Here is a 15018-nt window from a genome sequence, read left to right as displayed (position 1 = left end):
CAGAAGCGCTGGATGATTTACTGTGTCGAATGCCGCAGATAGGTCAATAAGGATGAGTAGGCAGGCATCACCTTCATCTAAAGCCTTGTGAATATCATCAGAGACATTGAGCATAGCTGTTTCCGTGCTACAGCCTTTCCTGAATCCTGATTGAAAGGTGTCGAGGAGGTTGAACTCATCAATGTGTTTGTTGAGTTGGTGGAGAACGCATTTCTCCAATGTTTTTAAAAGGAATGGGAGGTTGGAGATAGGTCTGAGGTTGTTGAGATCATTAGGGTCGGCCCCTGTTTTTTTGAGAATGGGTGTGATTTGTCCAAGTTGAAGGTAGTCTGGGACACAGCCTGGGGTGAGAGAGGCGTTGAGGATTTTTGTCCAGAAAGGGGAAATGGTGTGGTTAAGTTCTTTTATGATTGTGGATGGGATGGGGTCCATAGTGTGGGAGGAAGGTTTTAGGTTAGAAATTATACTGAAAACCTAATTTTCCGACATTAGCTCAAAGTCGGACCAATGCACATTGTTTTTTAGCTGGAGGCAGACCTGATTGTCCTTGGTAAGAACTCTTTCTGAATGATATGGGGTGGTTAGAGTGGGGCAGGTTAAGAGGGAAGGAGGGTTAGAGGTTTGGGTGAAGGATTGATCAATTTGAGACTTTATTAGTAAAGAAGGTGGCAATTTCTTCCCAACGCTCATTGGTGGCTTTGATTTCCTGAGAGGGAGTGCAGTTAGTTTGGCTTTTGACAATGTTGAAGAGTTCTCTCAGTCTGTTTTTTGCCAGATCTAGTTGGCTGCGAAAGAAAGACGCCTTTTCACTGAAAATTTGTTTTTTGTATGCTTTCCGAGCAGATCTAAGTTGCGCTAGGTGTAAGGTCGAGGGGTTTAGTCTCCAAGACCTTTCCGTTTGTCTGAGTTGACGCCTTTCCTCATTCAGATCCACGTTAAACCAGGGTTTAAATTTGGTTTGCCTCAATTGTTTGAGTTTGAGAGGAGCTACTTGGTCTAGAACCTCTGTCATTTTTGAGTTAAAGTGTGCAGTGAGGTCATCGGCCGTCGATGATGAGGGTTGGAGTTGAAGATGGGCATGAATCCTGGATTCAAGTTCGGATAAAGGGATTGCTTTGATATTTCTGGTCCAGTGGTTAGGTTTGTCATCACGAATAGATTGGTGGAAGACAAGTGCATCAATCTTGAACAGAATGAGGTGGTGGTCGGACCAGTCAATTGGAGAAATCGCTCTCAGAGAGACCAGATCATTGTTGGTAATGATCGCATCCAGTGTTGCACCTTTGATGTGAGTTGGTTTATTGCAGAGTTGTTTGAGGTTATATATTTCAAGTAGGTTGGATAGGTTCTGGGCAGTGGAGTCTTCTGGGTCGTTCCAGTGGATATTGAGGTCACCCAGGAACACGTCTTTAGTGTCTGTCATGGAGAACCGTGATATTAGGTCTGTTAGTTCTTCGGGGAAAAGGGTACGCTCTCCAGGAGGATGGTAAATGGTGTGGAATTTGATGGGTGAGGTGCCCTTGGCAGTGAGTTTGACACCCAGGTATTCAAACGATAGGTATTCTGCAGGTTTAAGTTTGGTAATCTGTATTCCTGCCTTGTGGATGATGGCTAGTCCTCCCCCTGTTTTGATAGGTCTGTCTTGTCTGATGATGGTGTACCCTGGAGGGGTGAGAATGTCAAGAATGGGGGTGGAGTGGACATTGAGCCAGGATTCAGTGAGGAAAGCGATGTCAATTTCTTCAGCGAGTAGAGCTTCAGCAATGTCTGTGGCGTGTTGTACTGCTGATCTGCAGTTGAGGAGCATGCAAAATAGAGGACGGGGAGCCTCGATGATGGGGGGAGTAAGGTGGATAGTGGAGTATTGAGCAGGAGGTCTAGGCGAGTGGACATTTTTAGGGATTCTGTTAGTGCCGATAATAACAGGGATGAGGAAAGGGGCTGACTTCTGGCTCAGAGCGAGGTAAGAGTCGTTGATCTCATCAGCTTTCGGTATCGAAAAGGGTTGGCGATCCCGGTTGGGTCGAAGTGCCTGACTCGCTGACAGACTGGAGAGACGAGGGGTGCACTGTGGGGCCAAGGGAGCGGTATTAAGTGGGGTGGGAGCAAAACTACCCGGGGAGAGGGAGCACGGCGGCTTGGTCCTGTTGAGAAGATCTTGTTGTAAGTGTAGGAGATCAGCAGTAAGGGAGTTAATTTTCAGCTCCATTCTGTTCAGTTGCTGTGCTATTGAACTGAAAAAGTTTAAGGTTTTAGGCAGGGGCCGAGAATGACTTGGGTCTTTGGAGGGAGAGTGAACAGGGGTCGGGGATTGGACGGAATCGGTGGGGTTAGGAGAGGAGAGAGGTTGGACGTGGGGAGCCGGATTAGTAATGCTCCCATTCAAGGGGTTCAAAGGAGGGTCTACTGTCCAAGTGAGGAGTGAGAGAAATTCTAGGTAAGAAGTCTGAGTTCCAGGGAATGTCAATGAGATTAGCGTTGGAGGCAGGTTGTGTATGTGGGTGTGCGACGGCGGAGGGGGAGCGTGTAGTGATAATGGGGGGGAACAAGTTTATAGAATTGGTGACGACGTTGGCCATGGGGCCATGAGGTAATCAGTGGAGACCGGATGTGTCTGTGGATGTGGGACATCGGAGGGGGAGTGTGCAGTGGTAGTAGGGGGGAGAGTGACCACTGGATTGGAGATGACATCGGACATGGGGGAAGTAAGGGTCGGGGGAAAGGGTCTGTGTTGGAGGAAGAAATAGTTTGTGAGGGAGGGTTCAGATTATCAGGGGTCGAGCGGAGAGTGCCTGTGGGGATTTCGGTCGTGGGAGGGCAGAGGTTAGAGTCCAAGCTGTCAAGATCTAGATCGGTCTTGTGGTGTTTGTTAATTGTGAGTTTGTTGTTCCTGGTGTGCTCAGTAGATGTAATAGTTGTGGGTGTTTGGCGGCGGAGAGTAATGATAGGGGTAGTGTGATTATAGTGAGTGATGGTGGATATCCATGAGTTGAAGAGTGGTTCTTCAGGGCAAGGAGATGGGATCAGTTCCACGTAGGAGCCTGTAACCCAATAAACCTTCATTCAACACTTTATATTCCTGGTGACTCATCTATCATTGGAGAAATGTACTTTTAACACTGGGACTTTGAATTTAGCTGGTCGCGAGGTTCTGGATTATCATGTAATAAAGTGCAGATTGAAACGTACCTGCTTTCAGGATCACTAGACTCAACCTCGCGTTCACCTACTCACGTAAAAACACAGTAATAGAACCTCTCGCCTTTGTTACTAAAAGCCCAGACCTATCGGATTTGCCAAGTCAATTTAGTCTGGCGCGCTGGGGATTACATAATGCAACGCCGCTTGTCTTTCTTCTGTTTTAGCTGACATATGGTTCGTCCAAATCCAGCTACGTCACTAGCCAAATCGTCTCGGCGATGAGCCCGCTAAAGCTAGAAAGCAACTAGTAAAAGCGACACGCCTTCGCGCCCCGCCCCCTTCCTGAAACGTTGTCCCCCCTCGCCCGCCCGCACTCCTTTCAAATAATTGAACCGAAAGCTAGGACGTTTTGCCTGACGCACAAGTGGCTCCTGCCGCGACGCAACACTTGTGCGCATGCGCCTCTTGACGTTTCGAGCGCCTGCACGCTCTCTTGGCTTGCCGTTCACCTCTTCCTCCTCGCACCCCTCCCCTATCGCACTAAGTCACGTGACGAGACGGGCGAGGGCGGCCATCTTGTACAAACACGAAAACAGAAGGGAGGAGGAGAGCAAGAGGAGACAGCAACCGCGGAGCCGAGGAGGAGTGGCACATAGAGTGATAGCGGCGGGGAACCCCGGGCGCCCAGCAGCGGATCGCAGGGCAGAGGGACAACGTGCCCTTCCGGGTAGCGGCCCGCCATTTAACAGCCCCGGGCCTAAGGGCGGCGCGATACCGAGGAGGAGGCCGCGCCCCCCCTCGCCGACCCCTTCCCTGTGGCGAGAGCCGCCCCCTCCAGAAAGCCGCAGGAGCCCGTCTCCTCAAAACCACAACTGTCAGCTGGGACAGAGCGGCCTGCCCGCTGCAGGTGAGTGGGCGTGATGATGGCCAGGGGGTGTGGGAGCGATGACTGAGGCCCTGTGGCGAAATGGGGGGGGGCACTTCTGAAAATGGAATGGAGGAGACTGTCCTGTCAAGCTAGTCTGTCACCCAGACCTCTCATTTAGACAGCACATTCCCATTTTTATTCAAAAACGGTCCTCTATCATCCGCAAAATGTATGTCCATTCAAGTGTATTTCCTTGGAAAGTGCAAGTTGTCCCATCGCGGTAGTGTCACTGTTTATGAATGTTGAGCGGTCTGGAAACCTCCCTAGCTTCTTGGGGGATGGCATTGGGTGTTGTTCCCTTTTATGTTTCTAAGTTGTAGTGATATGTGCATTGCTGTGTGGGACGCGAACTTTTCCCCATACAGTGAGAAAAGGGTTTCATAACGTGCATGAAGTATTTTTTAGTAGTACTTAATGCAATAACAGAGTTTCAACAGGGGCCTCGCTGTAAAGATATGCATTTCTATAATAAACACTGCATCTTTTTACATTCAGGCCGAATGCTTAGTTGTTGTGTAATATAAAGAACATAGTTTTACCAACGTCTGAAGAGATTGGGGGGGCGTGATTTGTCGGCGCTTTATATTTGATCGGTTGAGGTTTTTTCTTTCTTGGTGTGATGTACATTCCCGCAAAGGCTGCGTTGCCGCCAATGTTTACTTGCATTTTGACAAGTTTTTGTTGACCAGTGGTGAAAAGCATAGCAGCCACGTGGTCCTTTACTTGTAGACATAAACACGAAGTTGTCTGTTTTTTTTTTCTTTCAGTCAAAAGTTGAAGCGATTGCGACTTTTCTATGACTGACATTCGAGCGTTGGAAAGTTGAAGACGTTAGTTATAATATTGCACATTCCGACTTTTTTTTTTTTTTAGGAAATTAAGCCAAGGCGCCCCAGAACTCTACAAATAATACGTGGTTTTTATACCGGACTCCACATACCGTATGTCTCATTGCACTTATTGTTGGCACAGGTAATAGTACTTATTTTGGCGACCTCCGAAGGAAGAATCGAAAAATTTGCTCTGTTAGGATTCCCATCTGTGATTGCAGCGCTCGGTGGAGACCGGATCAGCTTCTTCCCAATTTGATGTGGGTTTCAGTGTACTTAGTAGTTTGACATCTCATTGCCAGTATAGAGTATTGTTAAACTAGCTTTTTTTTTTTTTTGAAAGACAAAAAGCGAGCCGTTTTACTTATAGATTTCAAGTTTTCAATTAAAAGCTAGAGTTGCATTGCAGTGTCTGAGGGCCGACGGCTCCACTGACAGGTTGAGAGTTATGGCAGTACTCTGGTATTAATAGACACGGTTTTATTCTCTTGACACACCTGTTTGGGAACTAGTGCTCTACATTTTTGTTTCCCAGTGGCCATACTTCGCAGGACCGGGATAGAGGGTGATTGATTTCGTGATTTGACTGCCTTTCTATGTCCAGACCCCTTATTTGTAAAATTGTATGCGTTTTTGTGGAATCCACAAGTAAACTAGAACAGGTACCTCCTCGCTTTTGATGTTGGAATTACATTGGCTTGCATGACACAAGTGTAGTTTGTCTGGTCGCACGCATGCCAATCGGAATGCATCTTCCCTTTTGTGGGCGAGAGTAGAAGAACTAGTTAATGTGGTCTTATTTGAATAAAAGCTAGTAGTTTTAATTGATCAATGTATGAATCTAAGTTAATTAATAACCAACGAGGCACTAGTTCATCGGCGCGTAACACTTTTTTTAAGCTTATTACGGTTTAGGGGTCTTTTAATTAACCTCTATCTGCACGTGGTTTCATGTGGATTGACACCATGCCCGACTTTTTTTCCGTTCTCCTAAATGGCTGACATTCCCCTCCCCCCCCCCCCCCCCCTCTTTAATAGTGTGACGAATATAAAGTTTGTGTACGGTTGTCAAGTGCTCCAGGCAGGAGAAGTGGAGTTAAGGCATTCACTGGAGCCGCCCATTGACAAAGGGCTTGCTTATTTGCTAAAGCAATGGCGCTTAAAAGAACCACGATTTGAATGTCGTAGTTGTACAATTGGCAGTGTCATCCTACCTTCTGGCAGTGTCATCCTACCTTCTGGACTGACGCTGATCTATGGAGTAACTTTACATAATGGATTTGGTAGTGCTGATGTGGTGGAGGAGGCTGTCGGTAAGGAAAGGTGATGTAGTGATGTCTGTGCACGGGCATGCTGGGGAGTACTGATGCTTGTGAGAATGTGCTGATGCATGAAATGTTAGTGTTTATGTGCTGGGAGAAGAGAGCCCTTACTGGGAATTTGTCAGACTGATGCTGTATCTAGAAGAACTTACCTCCGACCTCAACCACTTCAGACGTTTGTGTTTTGATCCTGCCTTCCAGCCACAACAGAGGGGTTTCCTCATTAGGTGGACGTGATGCCAGCTCAGGACTGATGAAGCTGCACACTGCATGGCTGGCCTCTGCGCTTTTAATAGGGCTGCAGTGTGTAGTATGTGATTAAGCTGCACACGTGACTGCCTGTCTCTGTTATCTGTAAATAGTCTGCCCTAAAGCTGCACTCTATTCCTCAAGCCTCTGCTTTTAATAAAGTGGCACTGTTTAACTTATGCTAAAACGTCCTCTGTACTCTGTAATAAAGTTATTTTGTTGAACCTTGTGTGCTGTATGATAAAGTTACTCCCAGGACTGCTGGCCATTGTGCTTTCTGTACTGCTCATCCAGTTGTGAGTTGCTGTCAAGGCCGGTGACTTGCATGTGTTGTGCAATAAAATTGTACTCTGTACTTCTGAAGTTTGTATTTTGTCGCACTTGGTACGGCTTTTGTATTTTCTGACCAGCTTATGATAGTTAACTAACTTTATTTTATGCTGTTTGTGGTATGCCTGCACTGTAGAAGTCGCTTGCGCGATGCATGACTGTTGTACTTATTTTGCAGTCCAGTCTTTCTGGAACTTTGCTCTTATGGATCAAGCTGCTTTTTGCTCATTCTGTGGTAGTTGTTCATAGTACAACTACCCTTTTTCAAGGATGTGCTGTGTGCTACTCACCTGTGTACCTCCTGTGATAAACCTACTTTCACCAATATGTTCATTTAGGTCTGGCGTAAACATGGATACTACTGTTTTTTTTAGTAAGCCCTCTTCGTCCATTGGTCTGCTGTAGTTATTCATATTTTGCTTTCGCCCACTACAAGATGGAGTACTTAGTCTACTTAAGTCATTATCATAACTGATACTGACATTCCATTCTTGAATGTGCACTTATGCACAGTAAAAGTATCCAGTTCCATGTCTTATGGTGCAAAGTATGCTTTGCTATAAAATCCTGTGCGTATGTATATATGTGCGTTCACGCAATATGCGCCTTCTTGCAAATCTCAATTCACATACAAAATGAGCATTGGAGAAGTCAATAGGTCAGCAGCTAACAGACCTATACTGACTTTGCAATACTTATTTGAGAAGACAGTGCCGTTTGCAGTCTGTGTGTTAGACGCCTGGTTGTGGATTGGACGATTATTTTATTCCCCATATCATTTGCGTGATGAGGGGGTTGTATTGACATTAGTTACCATGCATGTCTTTACAATGTAGCCTTTACCATGCGTGGTAAGTATCTTTAAGGTAAGTGAAACGTTTTTTGTGGTAAGCTTCCTTTACGACTGCTCACCCCTCCAAATTACCAATATCTCCTTTTACCACTACCCACTGCATAACCCTAAATTTAATTTTACTGTTGTATTTACTTTCCTGGTAAAGGCTGATTACCATTGGGGGAGGGAACTTTTAATTTTTTTTTTTATTTAAGGTCTTTCTTATTGGCAGAGCATGCACTGTCACTGAGTTTATTGTTTACAATAAAGGGCTTGGAACCCACCCATTGCTTACTATTTGTTGGATTCATTGCCACTCTTTGCTGCTTCCTAATTAGCCAGTGTGTGCTGGGTGTCACTTCCTTTTTTTTCTGTGGAGCATGAGCAAAGCACAGATCGGTTCCTCTCCATTAGTGTTTGTCCACTGTTCGTGCTGTGATTGAGGTGCTGTTTATTCTCTCTCCCACCCTTTCTCTGTGCTTCTGCCCTCTCCGACTCCCCCTTGACTGTTGTGCTAATTCCTCAAACTCATCGTCGTCGTTTGCCCGTTACCCCCCCTTTACTTGCTTGTCTGTCACAGCCGAAAAGATGCAGTGTCGCGACGCCAGTGCTTGCTGCATTCTTAGCGCTTTCCTCCCTAATCTTTAGCCATGCTTTACAGCCACGATGCTGTGTAGTATGGCTAGAAAGACATGCTTGTCTTCATACGGTTCTATTGCTTCTGTACTTACCGAAGCTCGTCAACTTTTAAGGTAGGTAAACGTAAGAACCGAGGGGCAGATCTACAAGGAAGTGCCGCAGCGTGGTAACGCAAGCACTTTGGCTGCGCCACTCTGCGGCACTTCCTAAACACAGGAATGCAATGTATTTACAATAATGTGTCGCATTCCAGTGCTCTCCCCCCTGCGCTGGCGCACAAACTGCAGCCATGCGCCGGCACCCTTGCACCATGGTGCAAGGATGCCTGCGCTATGGGAAGTTTGTTTTTGTGCAGAAAGGGCCTTCCTGCATAAAAACAATCACTACAGGCGTTTTCCTCTTACAATGCGTGCTGTAGAATGCAGCACGCTTTAAAAGGGGGGAAAAACGAGGAGAAATGAAAACATTTCTCCTCGTTGTGCCTCGCTGGAGGCGTACCATTGACACGCATTTCCAGATTTACGATTACTCGTAAATCTGGAAATGTCTCCTTCCATGGGTGTTGCGTGGGAACACCCACAGCATCACCCATGGAACACCCCTTCCAACCAAAGTGCTGCGTGTGAAGTGGCCATATTTACAAGGAGAGGAAAAGTCACGAGGGTGGCTTTTTCTCTCCTTGTAAATATGGAGAAGTGAAATGCGCCTCCAGTACGTCACAAAAAGTGATGTGCTGGTGGCGCAGAGGGCTTGTAAATCTGCCCCGAGTGTGTTAGTTATAAATTGTTTGGTTGGCTGACCGCAGCGTTTGGAGCATTTGAGCAGTTATTTCAGATCTATCATGAGGAAGTTGTGCTTGTTCGTGCATATCGGTTGCTTACAGTCCATGGTAGTGCCATATCTATTGGTTCTTACTTGGGAAACATACATTTCTTCACGTTTGTAATGCTAAGCCTGAAGCTCCCTGGCGTCTGAGCAGTAGTTTGCATGTTTTCATGGAATGTTTTTTGCCAGTTTCTGCTCCCGAAGAAGTGAACGGTTAATTAGTAACTCCTGGTGTTTGGATGGGATCGATAAACGCTTCGCTGTCTCAGCATGGATGGGTCTTTGCGGGTTTTCCAACGTTTCTTTGCCAACTGGCTGCTCCCCAGCGAAGCGTGTCAGGCTCTCAAATTGTGATCCTCGGCATGTGAAGGGGCAGGCCTACTCCTCTGTCGGACTTCCTTAAAGTTTTAATTGCCGTTACAGCCTTTCTGATGCTTTTCATCTACAGTGCCCAATTGTTTCTATCGCAGCTTATAGAGGGAGTTGAGGCTCCAAACGTTTGCTCTTCATTTAAGAGCGGCGGTTTTCGGACGTTCAGTCGGGGCAAATAAGTGCAAGCACTACACTTTTAACTCTTGCATCCTGCGTGGCATGCTGCGTCCATTTGGTACTGCACTCCAAGGTTATAACTCTTGTCTTGGTTATTTACCAGTCCTCCTCAAAGGGGGCATTCTGTCTGGATGAACGATCGACGTCTTTGGTGGGTGTGTATCCACTGTTTGCCATTGCCAACCAGCTCCTTTCAAATGCTTTTCCTCTGTATGTTTTCTTGGCCATGCCATTAATTTAGGCCAGCAGTTATTCCATTTCCAAGCTTTATTTCGATCTAAAAGACCATGAAAGCAGTACATAGAATACTAAAATTAGACTGTAAAACATCAATGGACATTACAAAATAGAACCATAAACGATAATTTGGACACAATTCGTAAGTTACGAAGTATATTAATTTTCTTTTAGAAACAAATTAAACATTTGATTAGCTTTCATAATGAGATCAAACAATAGGAAATGGCAGAAGAACGATTATCATATACAGGGGGCAATTAAAAGCTTGCAACGTCTGTGCCACAGAGTTAAGAAACCGGGAAACAGCAAAGACTATCGGACGGTGGGTGTCGGTTCTCAAGACTCTAAAGGCCTCACGTGACTCTCTGAATCCCAGATTCCTGCAAATTGGTAAAAGCCAGTGCCTCCTGGGTATATCGTATTCTGGACAGAAGAACACGTGGATAGGAGTCTTTTCTTGGCTACTGCAGGACCGCTAACGGGGGAAGCTTTTTACCAGTTCTTTGTGAATGCGTGGACCGGCAAGCACCCCAATCTAAATTGGACATAAAGTTTCCTTGCCATGAACGGTTGTACATCATCAAGGAAGTGCTCAAATGAATACTGGTCTTTAAAATTAAAGTCTAAGGTTAAACAGCCTACATTTGTACTCCCTTGGGTTTCAGTCAATCTCCACTGTTTGTAGGTTTTAACTAGTTCGAGCCGTGAGGTTATCGGGGACTCCTCCTCTGGTTTGGCCCATAGATTCGGACGACCTAATCTGCAGCACAGATCTCTTATGTGTATGAACCAGGGTAGCTTACCCACCCCTGGGAGCCCCATGATCGCTTTGAGTTCTGACTGTTAGGCTATTAGCTCGGGGGGGGGGGGGCGCGTCTCCCATAGCCTGCGCCAGAAGGTGTGGGGACGCAATCCAATCTCCTTCTCTGTGGGTCTTATTCCAAGATCCATAAGTAGGGGGTTGCTCTCCGGTAGGCCCAAGAGCTGCCTCATAAACTTGTTCTCGGTTTTGACCATTCTACCTACAGGGAGGTGTCCCCAGAGTTCTACCCCATAGATTACAGCACTCCTGGTTTGGACTTTGTATATCTCGGACAGTGGACCAGGTTGCCTAGACGTGGAGTTCCTGTAAAGCTTAGCTAAACACCCTGCCATCTGTGCTAGCCTTAGGCCTGCCTTTTCTTGCTGGGGGCGCCACCCAAAGGTTTCTGTTAGTGTCACACCCAAATAATCGAAGACCGCTACCCTCTCTAGCTGGATACCATTCAGAGTAGGATTAGGGCGAGATGTTTTACTAGGATTAAATACCATATACTTGGTTTTTAGTGTGTTGATCTCTAGGCCCCTATTCTTGAAAAATAGAGAAAAGCTGTCAAGGGTCCTTTGGATGCCCGTTGGTGATTTAGATAGTAACAAGATGTCCGCAAACATCATTGCTGGAACCTTGCCATAGGTGAGCTCAGGGGCATCAATGTTGTCTAGCTGGCTTAGTTGGCCCAGTAGGGCACTAATAGAGAGACAAATCAGGGTGGGGGCCAAAACACACCCCTGCCTTACACCCCTGTTCACAGGGAATTGTTCACAGGGAATCGTGAAGTCAATTCTTCGATTGCCGAATCTCACCTTTGCAAAATTTCCAGTGTGCAATCTCTTAAAGAGAGCAAGTAGGGCGGAATGCCCAGTTGCTCTAAAACTGCCCAGAGTCTCTAACTGAGCACCAAATCAAAAGCTGATTTAACCTCAAAGATCAAATAGAGGCTCCCGCCTTCTATTGTCACCGTTTTCCAATATAATAATTGGAGCCTAAAGATTTGGTCGATGGTAGACATATTTTTACGGAAACCGGCCTGGTACGGACTCTGGATCTCACTCTCATCCACCCAGGACTGGAGGTGCTCCAGAATAATCCTGGCAAACAGCTTCTGAGTTATGTCAATCAGGCTGATTGGCCTGTAGTTGGTGGGCAGGAGGGGAGATCCCTTCTTATATACTGGAAAAATATCTGCCCCATACCAGGTATCCGAAATTTCCATGCCATTTAAGATGGCATTAAATATTACACATACATATGGGCCCCAGATGTTGGGCTGCTCCTGAAATATGTCCCTGGGTATCTTATCTAGTCCAGGGGCCTTTCCCAGGGAGAGCTTCCCGATTGCATTAAGGACTCAAGTCAGGGTGAATCCACCATCTCTTCAGGGGGGTTCCCCACAATGAATTGCAAGGTACCCCCTGTGGGCTCTACTATGTCCTGGGTGGAGTACAACGATTGGAAATGGTATTTCCAGACATCAGCTGCAATATTCGGTTCAATAGGTGAGCTCTCTATAGTACTGCCTGTGTGAACCAAGGTCCAGAACGCCCTCATATCTCTATTGATGAGTGACTGTTTTATTGCATTCCATCTTTCAGACTCCCACTCCATTTTAGCTGACTTTAAAATGTCACCATATAGGGCCCTCCTGATTTTTATCAGAGATCTGTCTTTTAGTTTTATGGCATCAATGAGAGCACCCTGTGCCATTCGGCAGAATTTATTAAACCAGGTGGTTTTAGGGGCCCTCTTGGCTTTGGAGTGTTTCAAGGGATTAAAGATATTAGTGAAACTGGTGGTCAGATCTGTATGGATAGCTGATAGTTGAGCAATAGTGCCTTTGGAGTTGGGGTTCTGTGCAATCTTCTCCATTTGTCAGTAAAGGTGGAATAATTAAGGAGTACAGGGCGGGGATCTAGGCTGATGACTGCTTCAAGGTTTCTCACCTAATGCGTCTCCTATTATCTCAAAGTAGATTGGTACTAGGGAGGTTGCCAGTGCTTAGGGGGCTATAAGGTTCCGGGAGCTTGAGAACAAGTACCAGAGCGTTATGGTCGCTGTCATGTCTTGGCCAGACAGCGAAATCGACACCCTATTGCCATATGCTTGTTTCCACCAAAATGTAGTCCAATAAAGATGTTTACCCCGGTCTGTTAAAGGTGGGTTTTCTGGGTTGGTCTGACTTGGTACGACCGTTACATGCACTTAATGCATGGGTTAATGTGACTGCATTAATCTGTAATACCAGGGGGGGGTCCAAGCTCTCACCGGAGGGATCAGCGGTTCAGGGATCAGCCAGAGGGAATCCTCAGCGTTGAGCAACGGATCGGTGGAGAGGGCTAAGGGTTCAAACTGACAGTTGAAATCACCACCTATCACCAACCTAGTGTTCAGAGGAACTAGCTCAAGGAATGTAGTAAGCATATCTATGGCCTGGGATTCATGGGCAAGGGACACCGGGCGGGAATAAAGGTTGATAAATGCAATTTTAGTCCCAGCATTAAAAGTAAGGAGGGTACACAGGAGGTCATCAGAAGAGGTGTTCAGCTGTTAAACAGAACAATCCAGATGTGTGGCAACCCATGTGCTTACCCACCCGATGGTCTTCCTCTGCCCCTTATGGTTGCTAGCACATTAAAAGTTACAAAGCCCCTCATGACAGTGTCTTCTCTGGCCCAGCTCTCCTGGAACATACATACATCATGCTTTTGTACAAACTGTAGCCAATCAGGGTTTTGAAGTTTGTTTTTGAGACCAGCAGTGTTCCATGACGGCACCCTCAACTGGAGATCCCGGTTCGAGTTGGCATCACTCTCGCTAGTGTCAGAGGAGATCATGGTTTTTGTCATGTTTGGCTCATGCTCGAGGTCTGATGCTCCCATTTCTGGTAAGGATCTATTCCCATCCTGGGTTACCGTTGTCTGTTCTGGAGTAAAGGAGGCTTGGTTGTTTAATACCTCTGTTAGCATCTACTGAGCCTTAGGGTCCCGGGTGGGATTTATGAAGCGGTTCGCCAAAGGCTACTAGGGTCTCTCCAGTGATGTTTGGAGAGTGCGGCCCTATGAATTTTAGATTGGGCTCTCTATTGACCCCCCCCCCCCCCCCCCCCTCCAATTCCTGGGTAGTAGAGAAATAAGATGGAATTAAAAGTCAATCTACCGCCTCAAGTGCCCCACATCTATTTGCTACTGGATCGTTGTACTGTGTTCGGGACGATTGACCAAAGGTAAAGTGGGGTTGTAGCCAGTGTGATGGGGCTCTAGTGTGAGGGGTCCATTGGTGGGGGGGGGGAGGGGGGTTACAACAGTAAAAAAGGGCCAAGGTGTGTAGTTGGATCCCTGTGGGCGGTACACGGGGGCTGGGGGACTGGTCAGCCAAGATTCGGACTGTCCGAGGATTCCTAAAGTTGACTACTATGCAGTCTCCTTTGGTTGACTTAGGGTTCTTGCCGACCCATCCCACTCTCTGCGCTAATAGAATCTCACCCGCCCTTTCGTAGGCAAATTATCTACCTAGTGAGCCAATAAAGGCACTTATTTCTCAATTCCAGATGTTTCTAGCTGGCCAGTTTTTAGTTAAGGTACCCCTGTTAGAACTATAACGTAAGGAAGAGAGGCTGGAGGTAGGTCAATAGTTGGAACGAGCAGGGGGGCTGGGCCTACGTGCACATTGTCTGCTAGGTTGGGCTCTTCTCTGCTAGGTTGGGCTCTTCCCTATCTGTCCTCTGGTCCAAATGGAGGCTCGCTCTCTGCATGCTGGAGCCCCTGAGGCTGGGAGTCTCCCTCCTAATTGGAGCCTGGTGTATGCCAGGTTCCTTGCCAGGGGAGTGCTCGTTGCCCACTTGGGCAACTCTAGGAGTCCCCATCTTGGCAGTGCTCATGATGGGTGAAGGAGGTTGCCATATTTTGTCCGTCTGGGCACTTCCATCTTTCTTCTCTACTAGGGTTGGCAAGATATTGGCCAAAGGGTTGCCAGGTACACACAGAACGGGCATCTGGCTGCTAGATTTGCTCCTGAGGTGAAGCGCTAGCTCTTCCTTAACAATAGCCCTCATCTGTACCTCTAGTTCCCCAATCAGATTCCTCACCCAAGCAGGGCAGTCAGGATTTTTGTAAGGATCTCTCCTCCCGGTCTTACTAGTTAGCCTTCCCTGGAGCAGGGTTCTGGACTAGGCTTTTTGTTTGTTCCTGTCCCATTTCCTGTTTTTCGCCTCATGGCTTTGGGCAGGGTGGTGTTAGTTCTACCTTTTGCGGGTTCTCGGTTTTACTGGGGAGGAATGCATGGACGATGACATAATCTCGCTTTGTCCAGGTAGG

At 46.9% G+C, this 15018-nt stretch overlaps 1 protein-coding gene across 3 annotated transcripts in view; it reads left to right on the top strand.

The window, feature by feature from the left end:
- The first annotated feature begins 3680 nt into the window (after positions 1–3680).
- The window catches only part of GIGYF1 (GRB10 interacting GYF protein 1), a 1351771-nt gene continuing 1340433 nt past the window's right edge, over positions 3681–15018 (top strand). For all 3 annotated transcript variants that reach the window (XM_085637593.1, XM_085637592.1, XM_085637591.1), the window contains exon 1: positions 3681–4048. The gene's annotated coding sequence lies outside the window, so the exon portion shown is untranslated. The remainder of the gene's footprint in view (positions 4049–15018) is intronic.

The sequence above is a fragment of the Triturus cristatus genome, chromosome 12, assembly GCF_964204655.1.
Source record: "Triturus cristatus chromosome 12, aTriCri1.1, whole genome shotgun sequence".
In the NCBI taxonomy this organism is placed as follows: Eukaryota; Metazoa; Chordata; class Amphibia; order Caudata; family Salamandridae; genus Triturus; species Triturus cristatus.
Note: the sequence above shows the minus strand (reverse complement) of the source record. Positions and strands in the feature narration are given on the sequence as shown.